The sequence below is a fragment of the Rutilus rutilus genome (assembly GCF_951802725.1).
Source record: "Rutilus rutilus genome assembly, chromosome: 25".
Taxonomy (NCBI): Eukaryota; Metazoa; Chordata; class Actinopteri; order Cypriniformes; family Leuciscidae; genus Rutilus; species Rutilus rutilus.
The window spans coordinates 1,821,814-1,832,463 of record NC_140229.1 but is presented as its reverse complement, the minus strand read 5'-3'; the positions used below and the strand labels follow the sequence as shown (position 1 = coordinate 1,832,463).

Below are 10,650 nucleotides of genomic sequence, written 5' to 3'. Positions count from 1 at the left end.
TTTGCATATTCATAGAACCGCGCATACTGAGCTGAGTGAGTGGAGGCGGGGCTCATTTGCATATTCATAGAACCGCGTATACTGAGCTGAGTGAGTGAGTGGAGGCGGGGCTCATTTGCATATTCATAGAACCACATATACTAAATGAGACGAGGGTGTCAAGTTACATATTTTAAGGCATGGAGAAATGTTTATAGCCAAGATTTACCGTGTATTATTCAGTAATAGCAGCCGAGTGTCAGTCCGGTGTTGTGGTGTGGTGTGATGCTGAAAGCGTGTGATTCTGTGGTGTGTTTGGGATCCTCAAGGCCTTTTGCTGCAGCTGTCAATGACAGATTTGTCAAGTTAATTAAAGCCATGCTGTTCATTACTGACACGATCAATGTACTGTGTTCACTTTCTCTCTTCCCTCACGGAAGCGGCATCTCTCTGGTTTTCTGTGTGGAAATTTCTGCACTCAAACAGAACAAGATGGCAGCGGCGAAGCCTGTGTTTTACTCTAGGCTACTCTACAGTCTTCTGTGCTTTCTGGCACTAGAGACTTGTTTTGCCACGATACGCCCTCGGGGAAGGACAAGTAGCATGTGTTACAATCGTACAATCAATGTGCAATCAATATAATACGTCCTTGCTGTATTCATTTCATCACAAACACAACTACATCCATTGAAGAGCGTCTATAGTGTGTCGTCCGTGACTCCGAGGTCCTCTGGGATCGATCACTGGGATATTTTAGGTGCTCAGTACTTTAAAGAATCAATGCAATCACACAAAACGTTAGTTCAGATGCAACATTCATCACGAGTCCACAATTAGAGTGATCATCCTCCATTCACTTAGAGAAGTCACTGACACATATTGATGAATGCACTACAGCAACACACTGTTTCTCTTAACTACTCATTGCTTTTCTATTGAATGCTCAGATGAAGTTACATTGAAATTGCATGAATCAGTGAACGTCAAAGGACCATCTCTAGTGATTAGACATGATACGAGTGCCATTTCAACATTTATGAGTGAACATATGAAGAGTTCTGATGTAAAAGCCTCTAAGTGCCGTCTGAAATTTTCTTCTAGAATGATTTTTATCAAGCTCGTTTATTTAAGGTCAGTAAATTCACTTAAATGGCAATGAAAATTACCTATTAATTGTCATTTAAGTAAAATTACTGAACTTAAATATACGAGCTTGATAAAAATGATTCAGATGGCACTCAGGCTTTTGCATCTGAACTCTTCATATGCTTATGATCAACCACAGTTAATGCAAACTATACACTCTTAGAAGAAAAGGTTTGGCGCTTCATATATAGAATCTTTTCCCATCATGGGATCACTTCATGGATTTAGTTAGATTTTATTCTATTTTTTAAATTGAAATAACCTGTTAAACTTGAAAGAATTATGCAATGATTTCTTTGGAAGTTTGTTTCCGTCACAGAATATAAAATAAAAAAGGTAATTGCGACTTTTTATCTGACAATTCTGACTTTTTTATCTCACAATTGCGAGTTTAAATCAGAATTGCGTGATATAAAGTCAGAATTGCGTGATATAAAGTCGCAATTGCGTGTTATAAAGTCAGAATTGTGAGATATAAACTAAGAAATAAATTGCATGTTATAAAGTCAGCATTGTGAGATATAAACTAAGAAATAAATTGCATGTTATAAAGTCAGAAATGTATGGAAGCTTGTTTCCGCCACAAAAAAAAAGATTATTGCGACTTTTTATCTCACAATTGCGAGTTTACATCTCGTAATTCTGACTTTATTTCTCGCAATTGCGACTATATCATGCGATTCTGACTTTATATCTCGCAATTCTGACTTTATAACACGCAATTTTGACTTTATAACACGCAATTGCGAGTTTATATCTCGCAATTCTGACATATTTTCTCAGAATTGTGAGATATAAACTCACAATTGTGAGATATAAAGTCCAATTCTAAAAAAAAAAAAAAAAAAAAGACGGACTTTTTTTTTTACCTCTCAGAATATAGTTTATCTCACAATTCTGACTTTATAACACGCAATTGCGACTTTATTTCATGCAATTCTGACTTTAAATCTCCCAATTGCGTATTATAAAGTCAGAATTGCGTGATATAAAGTCGCAATTGGGAGAAAAAAAGTCAGAATTCTGACTTTTAACATAACATGCAATTGCGACTTTATTTCACGCAATTCTGACTTTATATCTCGCAATTCTGACTTTATATCACGCAATTCTGACTTTATATCTCGCAATTCTGACTTTATATCTCGCAATTCTGACTTTATATCTCGCAATTCTGACTTTATATCTCGCAATTCTGACTTTATATCTCACAATTCTGACTTTATATCTCGCAATTCTGACTTTATAACACGCAATTGCGACTTTATTTCACGCAATTCTGACTTTATTTCTCCGAATTTTGAGAAATAAAGTCAGAATTGCGAGATGTAAACTCGCAATTGTGAGATAAAAAGTCGCAATTATCTCTTAAAATGTTTTATTCTGTGGCGGAAACAAGCTTCCATAGTAATGTGAGAAATAAAATAAGAAATAAATTGCAATTGCGACTTTATATCACACAATTCTGACTATATAACTCGTAATTGTGAGATAAAAAGTTGCATTATCTTTTAAAATGTTTAATGCTGTGGCGGAAACAAGCTTCCATACATTTCCCCTTATATAGAACCTTTTTTTGCATTAATATTCTTTAAAATTGAGTCAAGAACCCTAGAGTTCTCTATAGAACTATATATATTTTTTTCTTCTGTGAGTGACAGAACATGTGAGTTTGTTTGTGTAAAGCCACTAGTGTTCGCTGTGCATTTGCAAGGATGTTGTGTGTGGCAGAAGAGCTCGTCTCTCCTCAAGACATTTGAGCAATAGTAAAGTGATTGTTCCCTTCGCAAACTAGCGTCATATCTGTCTGTCGTCAGAGGGAGTAGATGGAAAGCACCAGTGTGTGTGTGCATCAGTCAGACGACACACACACACGGCTCACACACTCTCCTCCGCTGACGTCTGAGCATCTCTGGATGTATTTGAGCTCATGATCTGATCCGACCACATCTTATCAGTGAGAGGTTAGTTTGCATGTAGCACTTATTATTTTACTGTAATAAGTTTAATAAGTTTACTGTAATCGCTGTTCTGTTGCTCGGATAATGTGATTGTTTCGATCAATATTTTGATAGACTCTTAAAAATAAAGGTTCCAAAAGTGATGTGACGCAGTGATGTCATAGAAGAACCATTTTGGGTTCCACAAAAGAACCTTTCAGTGAACAGGCCTTTTGTTTTTTCTTAGTGTGAAGAACATTTTAATATTTTAAGCAACCTTTTTCCACTATAAAGAACCTTTTGTGGAATGAAAAGATTCCTTGGATGTTATTCTCTTTCCCTGCAAGCGTTTTTTTTATTTTAATTTTAAAAGTTGCCAGCCAGCGCCAGCATTTTTTATCCTTTTTCGCACAAATTTTATTTTGTTGTATGAATACCTGAACATGCAAAGAACATCTCAAAAGAAAGAACAGAGCCACTGCTTTTAAACAAACTAAAAATTACTTTTTATCAACAACTTACAATATGGGTAAGTTTCAGAAAAAAGCAAAAATCTCATTTTTGTCAAAGATTTCGTCCGGATAGGATTCAGACTTCAGAGCGATGATCAAAACACAGAGTCCATCGACACCTCAAAGCTTCAGTCGTTCATGGATTCAACATTTCACTCAGTAACATTAGCAGTTTTGATTTATGTGCTGTTTAATGTTTGATGATATTTGACATGTGCGTCAGCAATGCTTCTATCGCTCGTTTCTGCTTCTTCTTCTCCTGTGTTCTGATCAGGAGATTCTGTACTACATAGCGCCCCCTACCGTGCAACAGAGAAAACATGGAAAGCCGGAAAATTCTGCCAATGGCAGGGAAAGAGTTAAAGGTTCTTCATGGAACCATCGATGCCAAGAAAGATCCTTTGTGTATGTTAATTGGATTGGATGTTTTCCGGTTACTCAAAGCTAATGAAAGTGTCTTAATATTAGAAGTTTACAATCATAATTTTGCAATGTTTATTTGAAATTTTGTTTTATTTCAAAGGGGTCATATAATGGTACATGCACTTTTACAAGTTGATTGCACTGAAATGTCTGTTGGCAGTGCCTGTACACAACCATCCTATCATGATAAAAATCCATCCAGTGGTTTTGTTTTAATCTCCTTATATGTTTGACCATCTCTGAAATCAAGCCGTTCGATATTGTGACGTCATAAGATCGTACGCCCCTCCCGCTATTGTGATTGACAGCTGTGTTTCAACACAAGACCCGCCCTGAGCAAGCTGTGACAGCCGTCGTCATAGTAGTCCGCCATTGTTGATATGCTGGAGTAGAATGGCGTCTAAGCGATTGTGGTGTTCTGTTCTTAGATGTAATAAGGAACACAGCAGTCATTTGGATGTTCCTAAATCCGAGCCGTTGAAGAAGCAGTGGCTGAGTTTTGTTTTTGAAGCAATATGCCCAAAGGATTGACGCGGGGATTCCCCACGATCGTCTGTGCTTTCATGTTTGCACGAATCATTTCACACCAGACAGCTTCACAAACGAGAAAAAACGGATCGGTACCAACGTGTTCCTGCTGAACCTCCAGAAGATGTGAGTGTAATGTTTTATTAACCTTTATATTAGTATTTATATTAATCTTTGCGAAATTTGCAAACCTTGCTGCAGGCTTCACGATGAATGCGTCTAAGGTTTACACTCAGGGTACATTACGGCATGTTTTCTATGTACGACGTTCTCAATATAATTCATAATCCCACGTTTATAACGAATAACACGTGGTTATTGTGTTAGATACGGTCAGAGAATGTCTAATACGGTGTACCCACAGAACAGAGGGGCGGGGTGAGCAAAGCTCATTATCATTTAAAGACACATGCACTGAAACGGCGTGCTGAAAACAGAGCTGTTTTTGACCAGGTAAAATTAGTGTTTTCTTACAATACTAATGAGAATTTTTAATTAAAGTATATTACAAACTTTTAATTTAGACCCTAAAGAATCATATTAGCTTGTACAAAAATGGCATTATATGACCCCTTCAAGATAAAATGCATTGAGTTTTTGAAAAGGCTGAGACAGGGAAACACGCTGGTGTTCGTGGGAAAATGTTGATTCTTTGGCCCAGAATATGATGTGTTCTCAGAACACCCACACAGACAGCGAGAAGATGAGCAAAACAGCTAAATTAAGACACATTAATGTATTTTTTTAACTTCAGCAGTCTCTCGTCTCCCGTGTTCAATGTCAGTCTGAGTTAAAGTGTAATTTCGCCGATTTTCAACCCACTTAGTTTGGTACTAGTATAAGTAAATGAACCATGTTAGCTCCAGGGATTTTGTGAACTTCAGGGATTGTACTTCCGCATTATCCCCCGCCCACGAACAGTCGGATCGTCAGAGGGTTGTTAACAGGACAGTGATTGTACGAGTAGTTTTATCACTGAAACAGCATTATGGTATAATGAAACACTTAGAATGTTTACTTAGAAGTATTTCCTACTAGAGCAAGGTGGTATTTGACTCTGGCTAAGCGTATCTATAGCAGACTGGTGGGAGTGGCCTTGGACGGCAACATGCCTAGTGCATTATGGGAGTTGAAGTTTTCCTGCCTATTTGGCAAAGGGGCCTTTTTTTGTGCTTTTTCTCCCGATTTCAAAAAAAGTTTCGCGTTTCTACTGTATAGGCAGCCAAGTTTTATTGAAAGTCGATTTTGCGGTGAAGAACCCTTCCAAATTGATTCAGGTAGTGGCCACAAATTTTTTTTTTATATCAAATTATAAAAAAAATTCTGTTGCATAATAGAAGCAACTCTGAAACAAAAAAATTACATGAGTTTTTTCTGGTTAAATAAAGGTAATAATAATAATGATTTCTGGCCAACAATCTTGAATATTTCTTTTAATAATGGCCATAAATTGTTAAAGTCCCCCTGTGGTGAAAATCCAGCTTTTAATGTTGTTTCTGTGTCTATGTGGTGTTTTTAATATGCTTTAAGACAAAGCATGTGTAAGTTCATAAGTCGACACCATTGCTGAGTATTTCCTCCTTAAAGCTGCAGTGAACCAAAGACAGTCTCAAACACACGCTTTGAAATCGCTGGTGTTTCTGACGTCACAAACTACCTTGTAACCAATCAGATCAACGTGTGATCGTCAACCAGTGGATCTCTGAGCTGAGCGAGTGAGTGGAGGCGGGGCTCATTTGCATATTCATAGAAAAACGTTTAAATATTTTATTTTGGTGATGAGTTTTAAGGGATACAATTATTGACTATAAATGTTTATAGACAATTTAAACATTTAAATGTTACTCAGGAGTGGCCCATTGAGAGTGCTTAGAAGTTGATTGGGATGAAATATAGATTTATTTACATGATCAAACCCTAAACTGGCATAATTTAGTGGAGACACTAGATATCAACTGATATTGTCTACATGTTGAACACGCAGTGGTGTAGTTCTGTGTTTTGGTGCTGTTATTCTTTAGAAACGTGACAAACGGTTTGATTCCTTCAAGGTAAAGAGCCTGTGATGTTTCAGCATTTCCTCATGCTCTCAGGCACACATCAGTCTCCACCGCTTTGCTACTACTATTAGTGGGTTAAAACGAAGCCGATGGAAGGGGGAAAGAGCGAGATCCGATTGGTGTCGGGAAGCTTTTATCTGTGCAGGCGTTTGTCTCTAAGGAGTCTCTTCACACATGGATGCTTATTTTAAAAGCTTGAAGCTCCCAACAGTGCTGTCCAGTTTCATCCTGGCCCGGCGAGAGTTTACCGATGACCCTTAGACTGTGAGCTCTATTTACTGAGATTATCTAGGAATTTTAGTTGTAAACTGAAGTTCTTCCACCAAGAAAAGTATTCAGTTTTTCTGGTAACACTTTAGAATATGGTCTCATTTGTTAACGTTAGTTAAAGAGCCCATTATTGTTCCCACTTATAAAGTCTTGTTGTTTCCAGGCTCTACTAGAACAGGTTTTCCTGCTTGAATGTTGATTATTTTCCCATATTCTCCATTGTTGCGGCTCCTCTCTTCCCAGTCTGTCAGTAACGCTCTGTTTACTTCCTGTCTCTATGAAGCCCCTCCTTCTGAAAAGCACACTGTGCTCTGATTGGTCGGCTGGAGCAGTGTGTTGTGATTGGTCGAGCGCTTCGAGTGTGTTTGGGAAATGTCCCGCCCCTTACCATAACCGCCAGTTTAACACACTACTAACTAACTCAACCAGGCCCCGCCCCTTTATTCTGCGTATGAATTATTTAAATGAGGAATATTGTGACGTGTTCGTTCCCGGAAGAAACTCAAGACTACAATGGAGGCGTTTCAGGAGTTCAGAAACACTGACACTGATATAGAGAAGAACTGGAGCTTCTTCATGATCAAACAGCAGCATTACACACTAAAGAGAGATGGAAAGAAGCATAATAGGTCTCTAATATGAACTAACAATGAGCAATTTATCAATACAGCATATATTAACCTTTATGCATGTTAATTCACAATTCAACTTTTAATATTAAACCAAAAAAACAAACATTAGTAAAATGGTAAAATTAAAGCGCCTCTATTATATTTTTCCAAATATTCCCTTTCATGCAGTGTGTAATATAGCTGTTCGTGAATGTAAACGTTCTGCAAAGTTGTGAAGTCGAAAGTGCACAATAAATAGAGGTTTTGTCTCCCAAAAGAAAGAATCGACTCTGAACCGCCGAAACGAGTCGTTTGTGATCCGAATCCCAGTGCGTTACGGTTCTACATCACTAGAAGATACATTTGCATATAATGCCCGTCTATGTTGTACATTGTCCGTCCGCGAACTTGACCTTCATTTTACTGACGACTGCTTCTCAAATCTCGGAGTTCAACGCGGGATTCGCTAAACGCGGAATTCGCTAAACGCGGGATTCGCTAAACGCGGAATTCGCTAAACGCGGGATTCGCTAAACGCGGGATTCGCTAAACGCAGAATTCGCTAAACACGGGATTCGCTAAACGCGGGATTCGCTAAACGCGGGATTCGCTAAACGCGGAATTCGCTAAACACGGGATTCGCTAAACGCGGAATTCGCTAAACACGGGATTCGCTAAACGCGGAATTCGCTAAACGCGGGATTCGCTAAACGCGGAATTCGCTAAACGCGGAATTCGCTAAACGCGGGATTCGCTAAACGCGGAATTCGCTAAACACGGGATTCGCTAAACGCGGAATTCGCTAAACGCGGGATTCGCTAAACGCGGAATTCGCTAAACACGGGATTCGCTAAACGCGGAATTCGCTAAACGCGGGATTCGCTAAACGCGGAATTCGCTAAACGCGGAATTCGCTAAACGCGGAATTCGCTAAACGCGGGATTCGCTAAACGCGGAATTCGCTAAACACGGGATTCGCTAAACGCGGAATTCGCTAAACGCGGGATTCGCTAAACGCGGAATTCGCTAAACACGGGATTCGCTAAACGCGGGATTCCGCTAAACGCGGAATTCGCTAAACGCGGGATTCGCTAAACGCGGGATTCGCTAAACGCGGGATTCGCTAAACGCTTGCTCTTGAAAGATGGGTCAGTACCCAGTTCATCTGGACTAACTTGCCCCTCAGAATCACAACCTGTAAGTATGAATAATTACTGATGTATATATTTCCTGCCGGGTGTTCAAAATATGTAGTTTTGTGTAAGTTTCCAGCAAACTCGCGTTATTACTGTCTTACTGACAGACCAATCACAACAGACTGAGCCGTCTGGCCAATCAGAGCAGAGCATCTCTCGGAGAGGAGGGATTTAGAGAGATTGATTCATCAGAGGAGTCGTTTGAGAAATTATTTAACAATTTATATATATTTTTTTTTTACGTTTGATGCATGTGAACCTGTTGTAGGAGACTCCTACTAGCATAATGGGGCACTAAGATTAATAAATGCTGTATTATTCATTGTTAATTCATGTTAACAAATGAAACCTTATAGAAAAGTGTCACCATTTTTCCATACGATGTTGTTCTGCATGTGATGACGTGTCTTTTCTCTGTAACATCTCAGTGTTTGACAGACCGTATAATTTCTTGCGTAATACAGCGAGCTCTCTAAAAGTGTTGTGCAGCTTTGCTAAATAAGAGGTTTATGGTCGGATTTGCATATGCATTCTGTATATATATATATATATACACCCAGACCAAACATTATTCAGACACCAGATATAATTTTTGATATTTTTTTACTAGTGTGTGCAGGACACTATAGTTCATTTATGTAAGTGAGGAGAGCAAAATAAAGTAAACTGTGACATTATACACTAATATTCTTAAAACAGTGACTACCAGTAAAAATTATAAAACATTTGGGAGCAAAAATGATTGGGACACTTTGAGCTGATCATGTTTTGCTGAAGTGTGTTTTCTTTAATTGCTAATGCTCTTTTTACACACAGACTGAACACAATGAAGCATTGCTTGGTGATTGGTTGAGCTAAACTGGTATTATCTAATTGTGTAGTTAAATTTAACAGCTGACAGATATTCAACATAATTCATGTGTGAGACAGTCTAACAGAAGGACGGACAAAACCAGACAAATATCAACTGAGTTCTGCTCATATTTAGTACCGTTTTCTAAACTATAGCGAATAAACTGTGATAATGTGAGAGATGTTGAAGGCGTCTGAATAAATGTTGAGGTTTGACTGTATATATATATATATATCCTCCATTGACATCTGCATTAAACATGCATGACACTACAGTCATCTTATCAGTCAGGATGAACAAACTGTGGGCAATTGAAAGTGACAGTAGTGTATAGAAAATCAATGGAGCATGTGCATCAGCCTGCAGTTGAGTCGATGTGTGTGTGTGTGTGTGTGTGTGTGTGTGTGTGAGAGACTCAGTGTGCTGAATGATGCTGACTGTAAGTGTACAGTAGTAAGTGAAGCTCGTCACTGTTGGATTAGAGCAGAGCCGGAGCCGCTCACATTTAAACCCAGCTGTAAGTACACTGATAAACACACACACACACACACACACACACACACCACTGCGCTCATGTTAACAGATTTCCCTGCAAACGGCACCGGCTCACACACACAGACGCAGAACAGCAGGTAAACTCTTCACATTCATTCTCTCGGACTATTGAAATACGTCCTGTAGATTTAATTTAACATTTTGTTTGTTCATGGGCATTATATTAGATGTGAAGTTATATTTTAGTCATCATTTTGAACAATTTGAGTTGAATATGTCGTCACAAACTTATTGTGTGATTATATGTCTGTGTTTGTTCACTTTACAATTATTCTGTTTAATGAGGAACAATTTCTGTTGATAATATTTGTATTCACCCTTTTCATGTATTAGAACTTTATTTTGGTTACCAAAAATCACTTTATATTAGATATGAAGTACAAAAATATAGCCATATGAAGATTTTAGTCATCCTTTTGAACAATTTTGATTCAGTCTGTCAGAAATGAAATCATTGTGATCTTATGATTATCTGCTGTCTGTTGAATGTGGAATACATTTTGTAGATTTTACTTAAAAAAATATATTTTTGGTTGACAAATACCACTTTATATTAGATATAAAGTACAAAAATAGC

At 38.2% G+C, this 10,650-nt stretch overlaps 1 protein-coding gene across 2 annotated transcripts in view; it reads left to right on the top strand.

Moving 5' to 3' along the window:
- The first annotated feature begins 2,979 nt into the window (after positions 1–2,979).
- The window catches only part of opn4xa (opsin 4xa), a 41,536-nt gene continuing 33,865 nt past the window's right edge, over positions 2,980–10,650 (top strand). The window contains exon 1 of one of the 2 annotated variants that reach the window (XM_084401341.1): positions 2,980–3,089. The gene's annotated coding sequence lies outside the window, so the exon portion shown is untranslated. Of the gene's footprint in view, positions 3,090–9,935; positions 10,036–10,650 lie in introns of those variants that run through there. The other variant, XM_084401342.1, reaches the window with a different exon arrangement.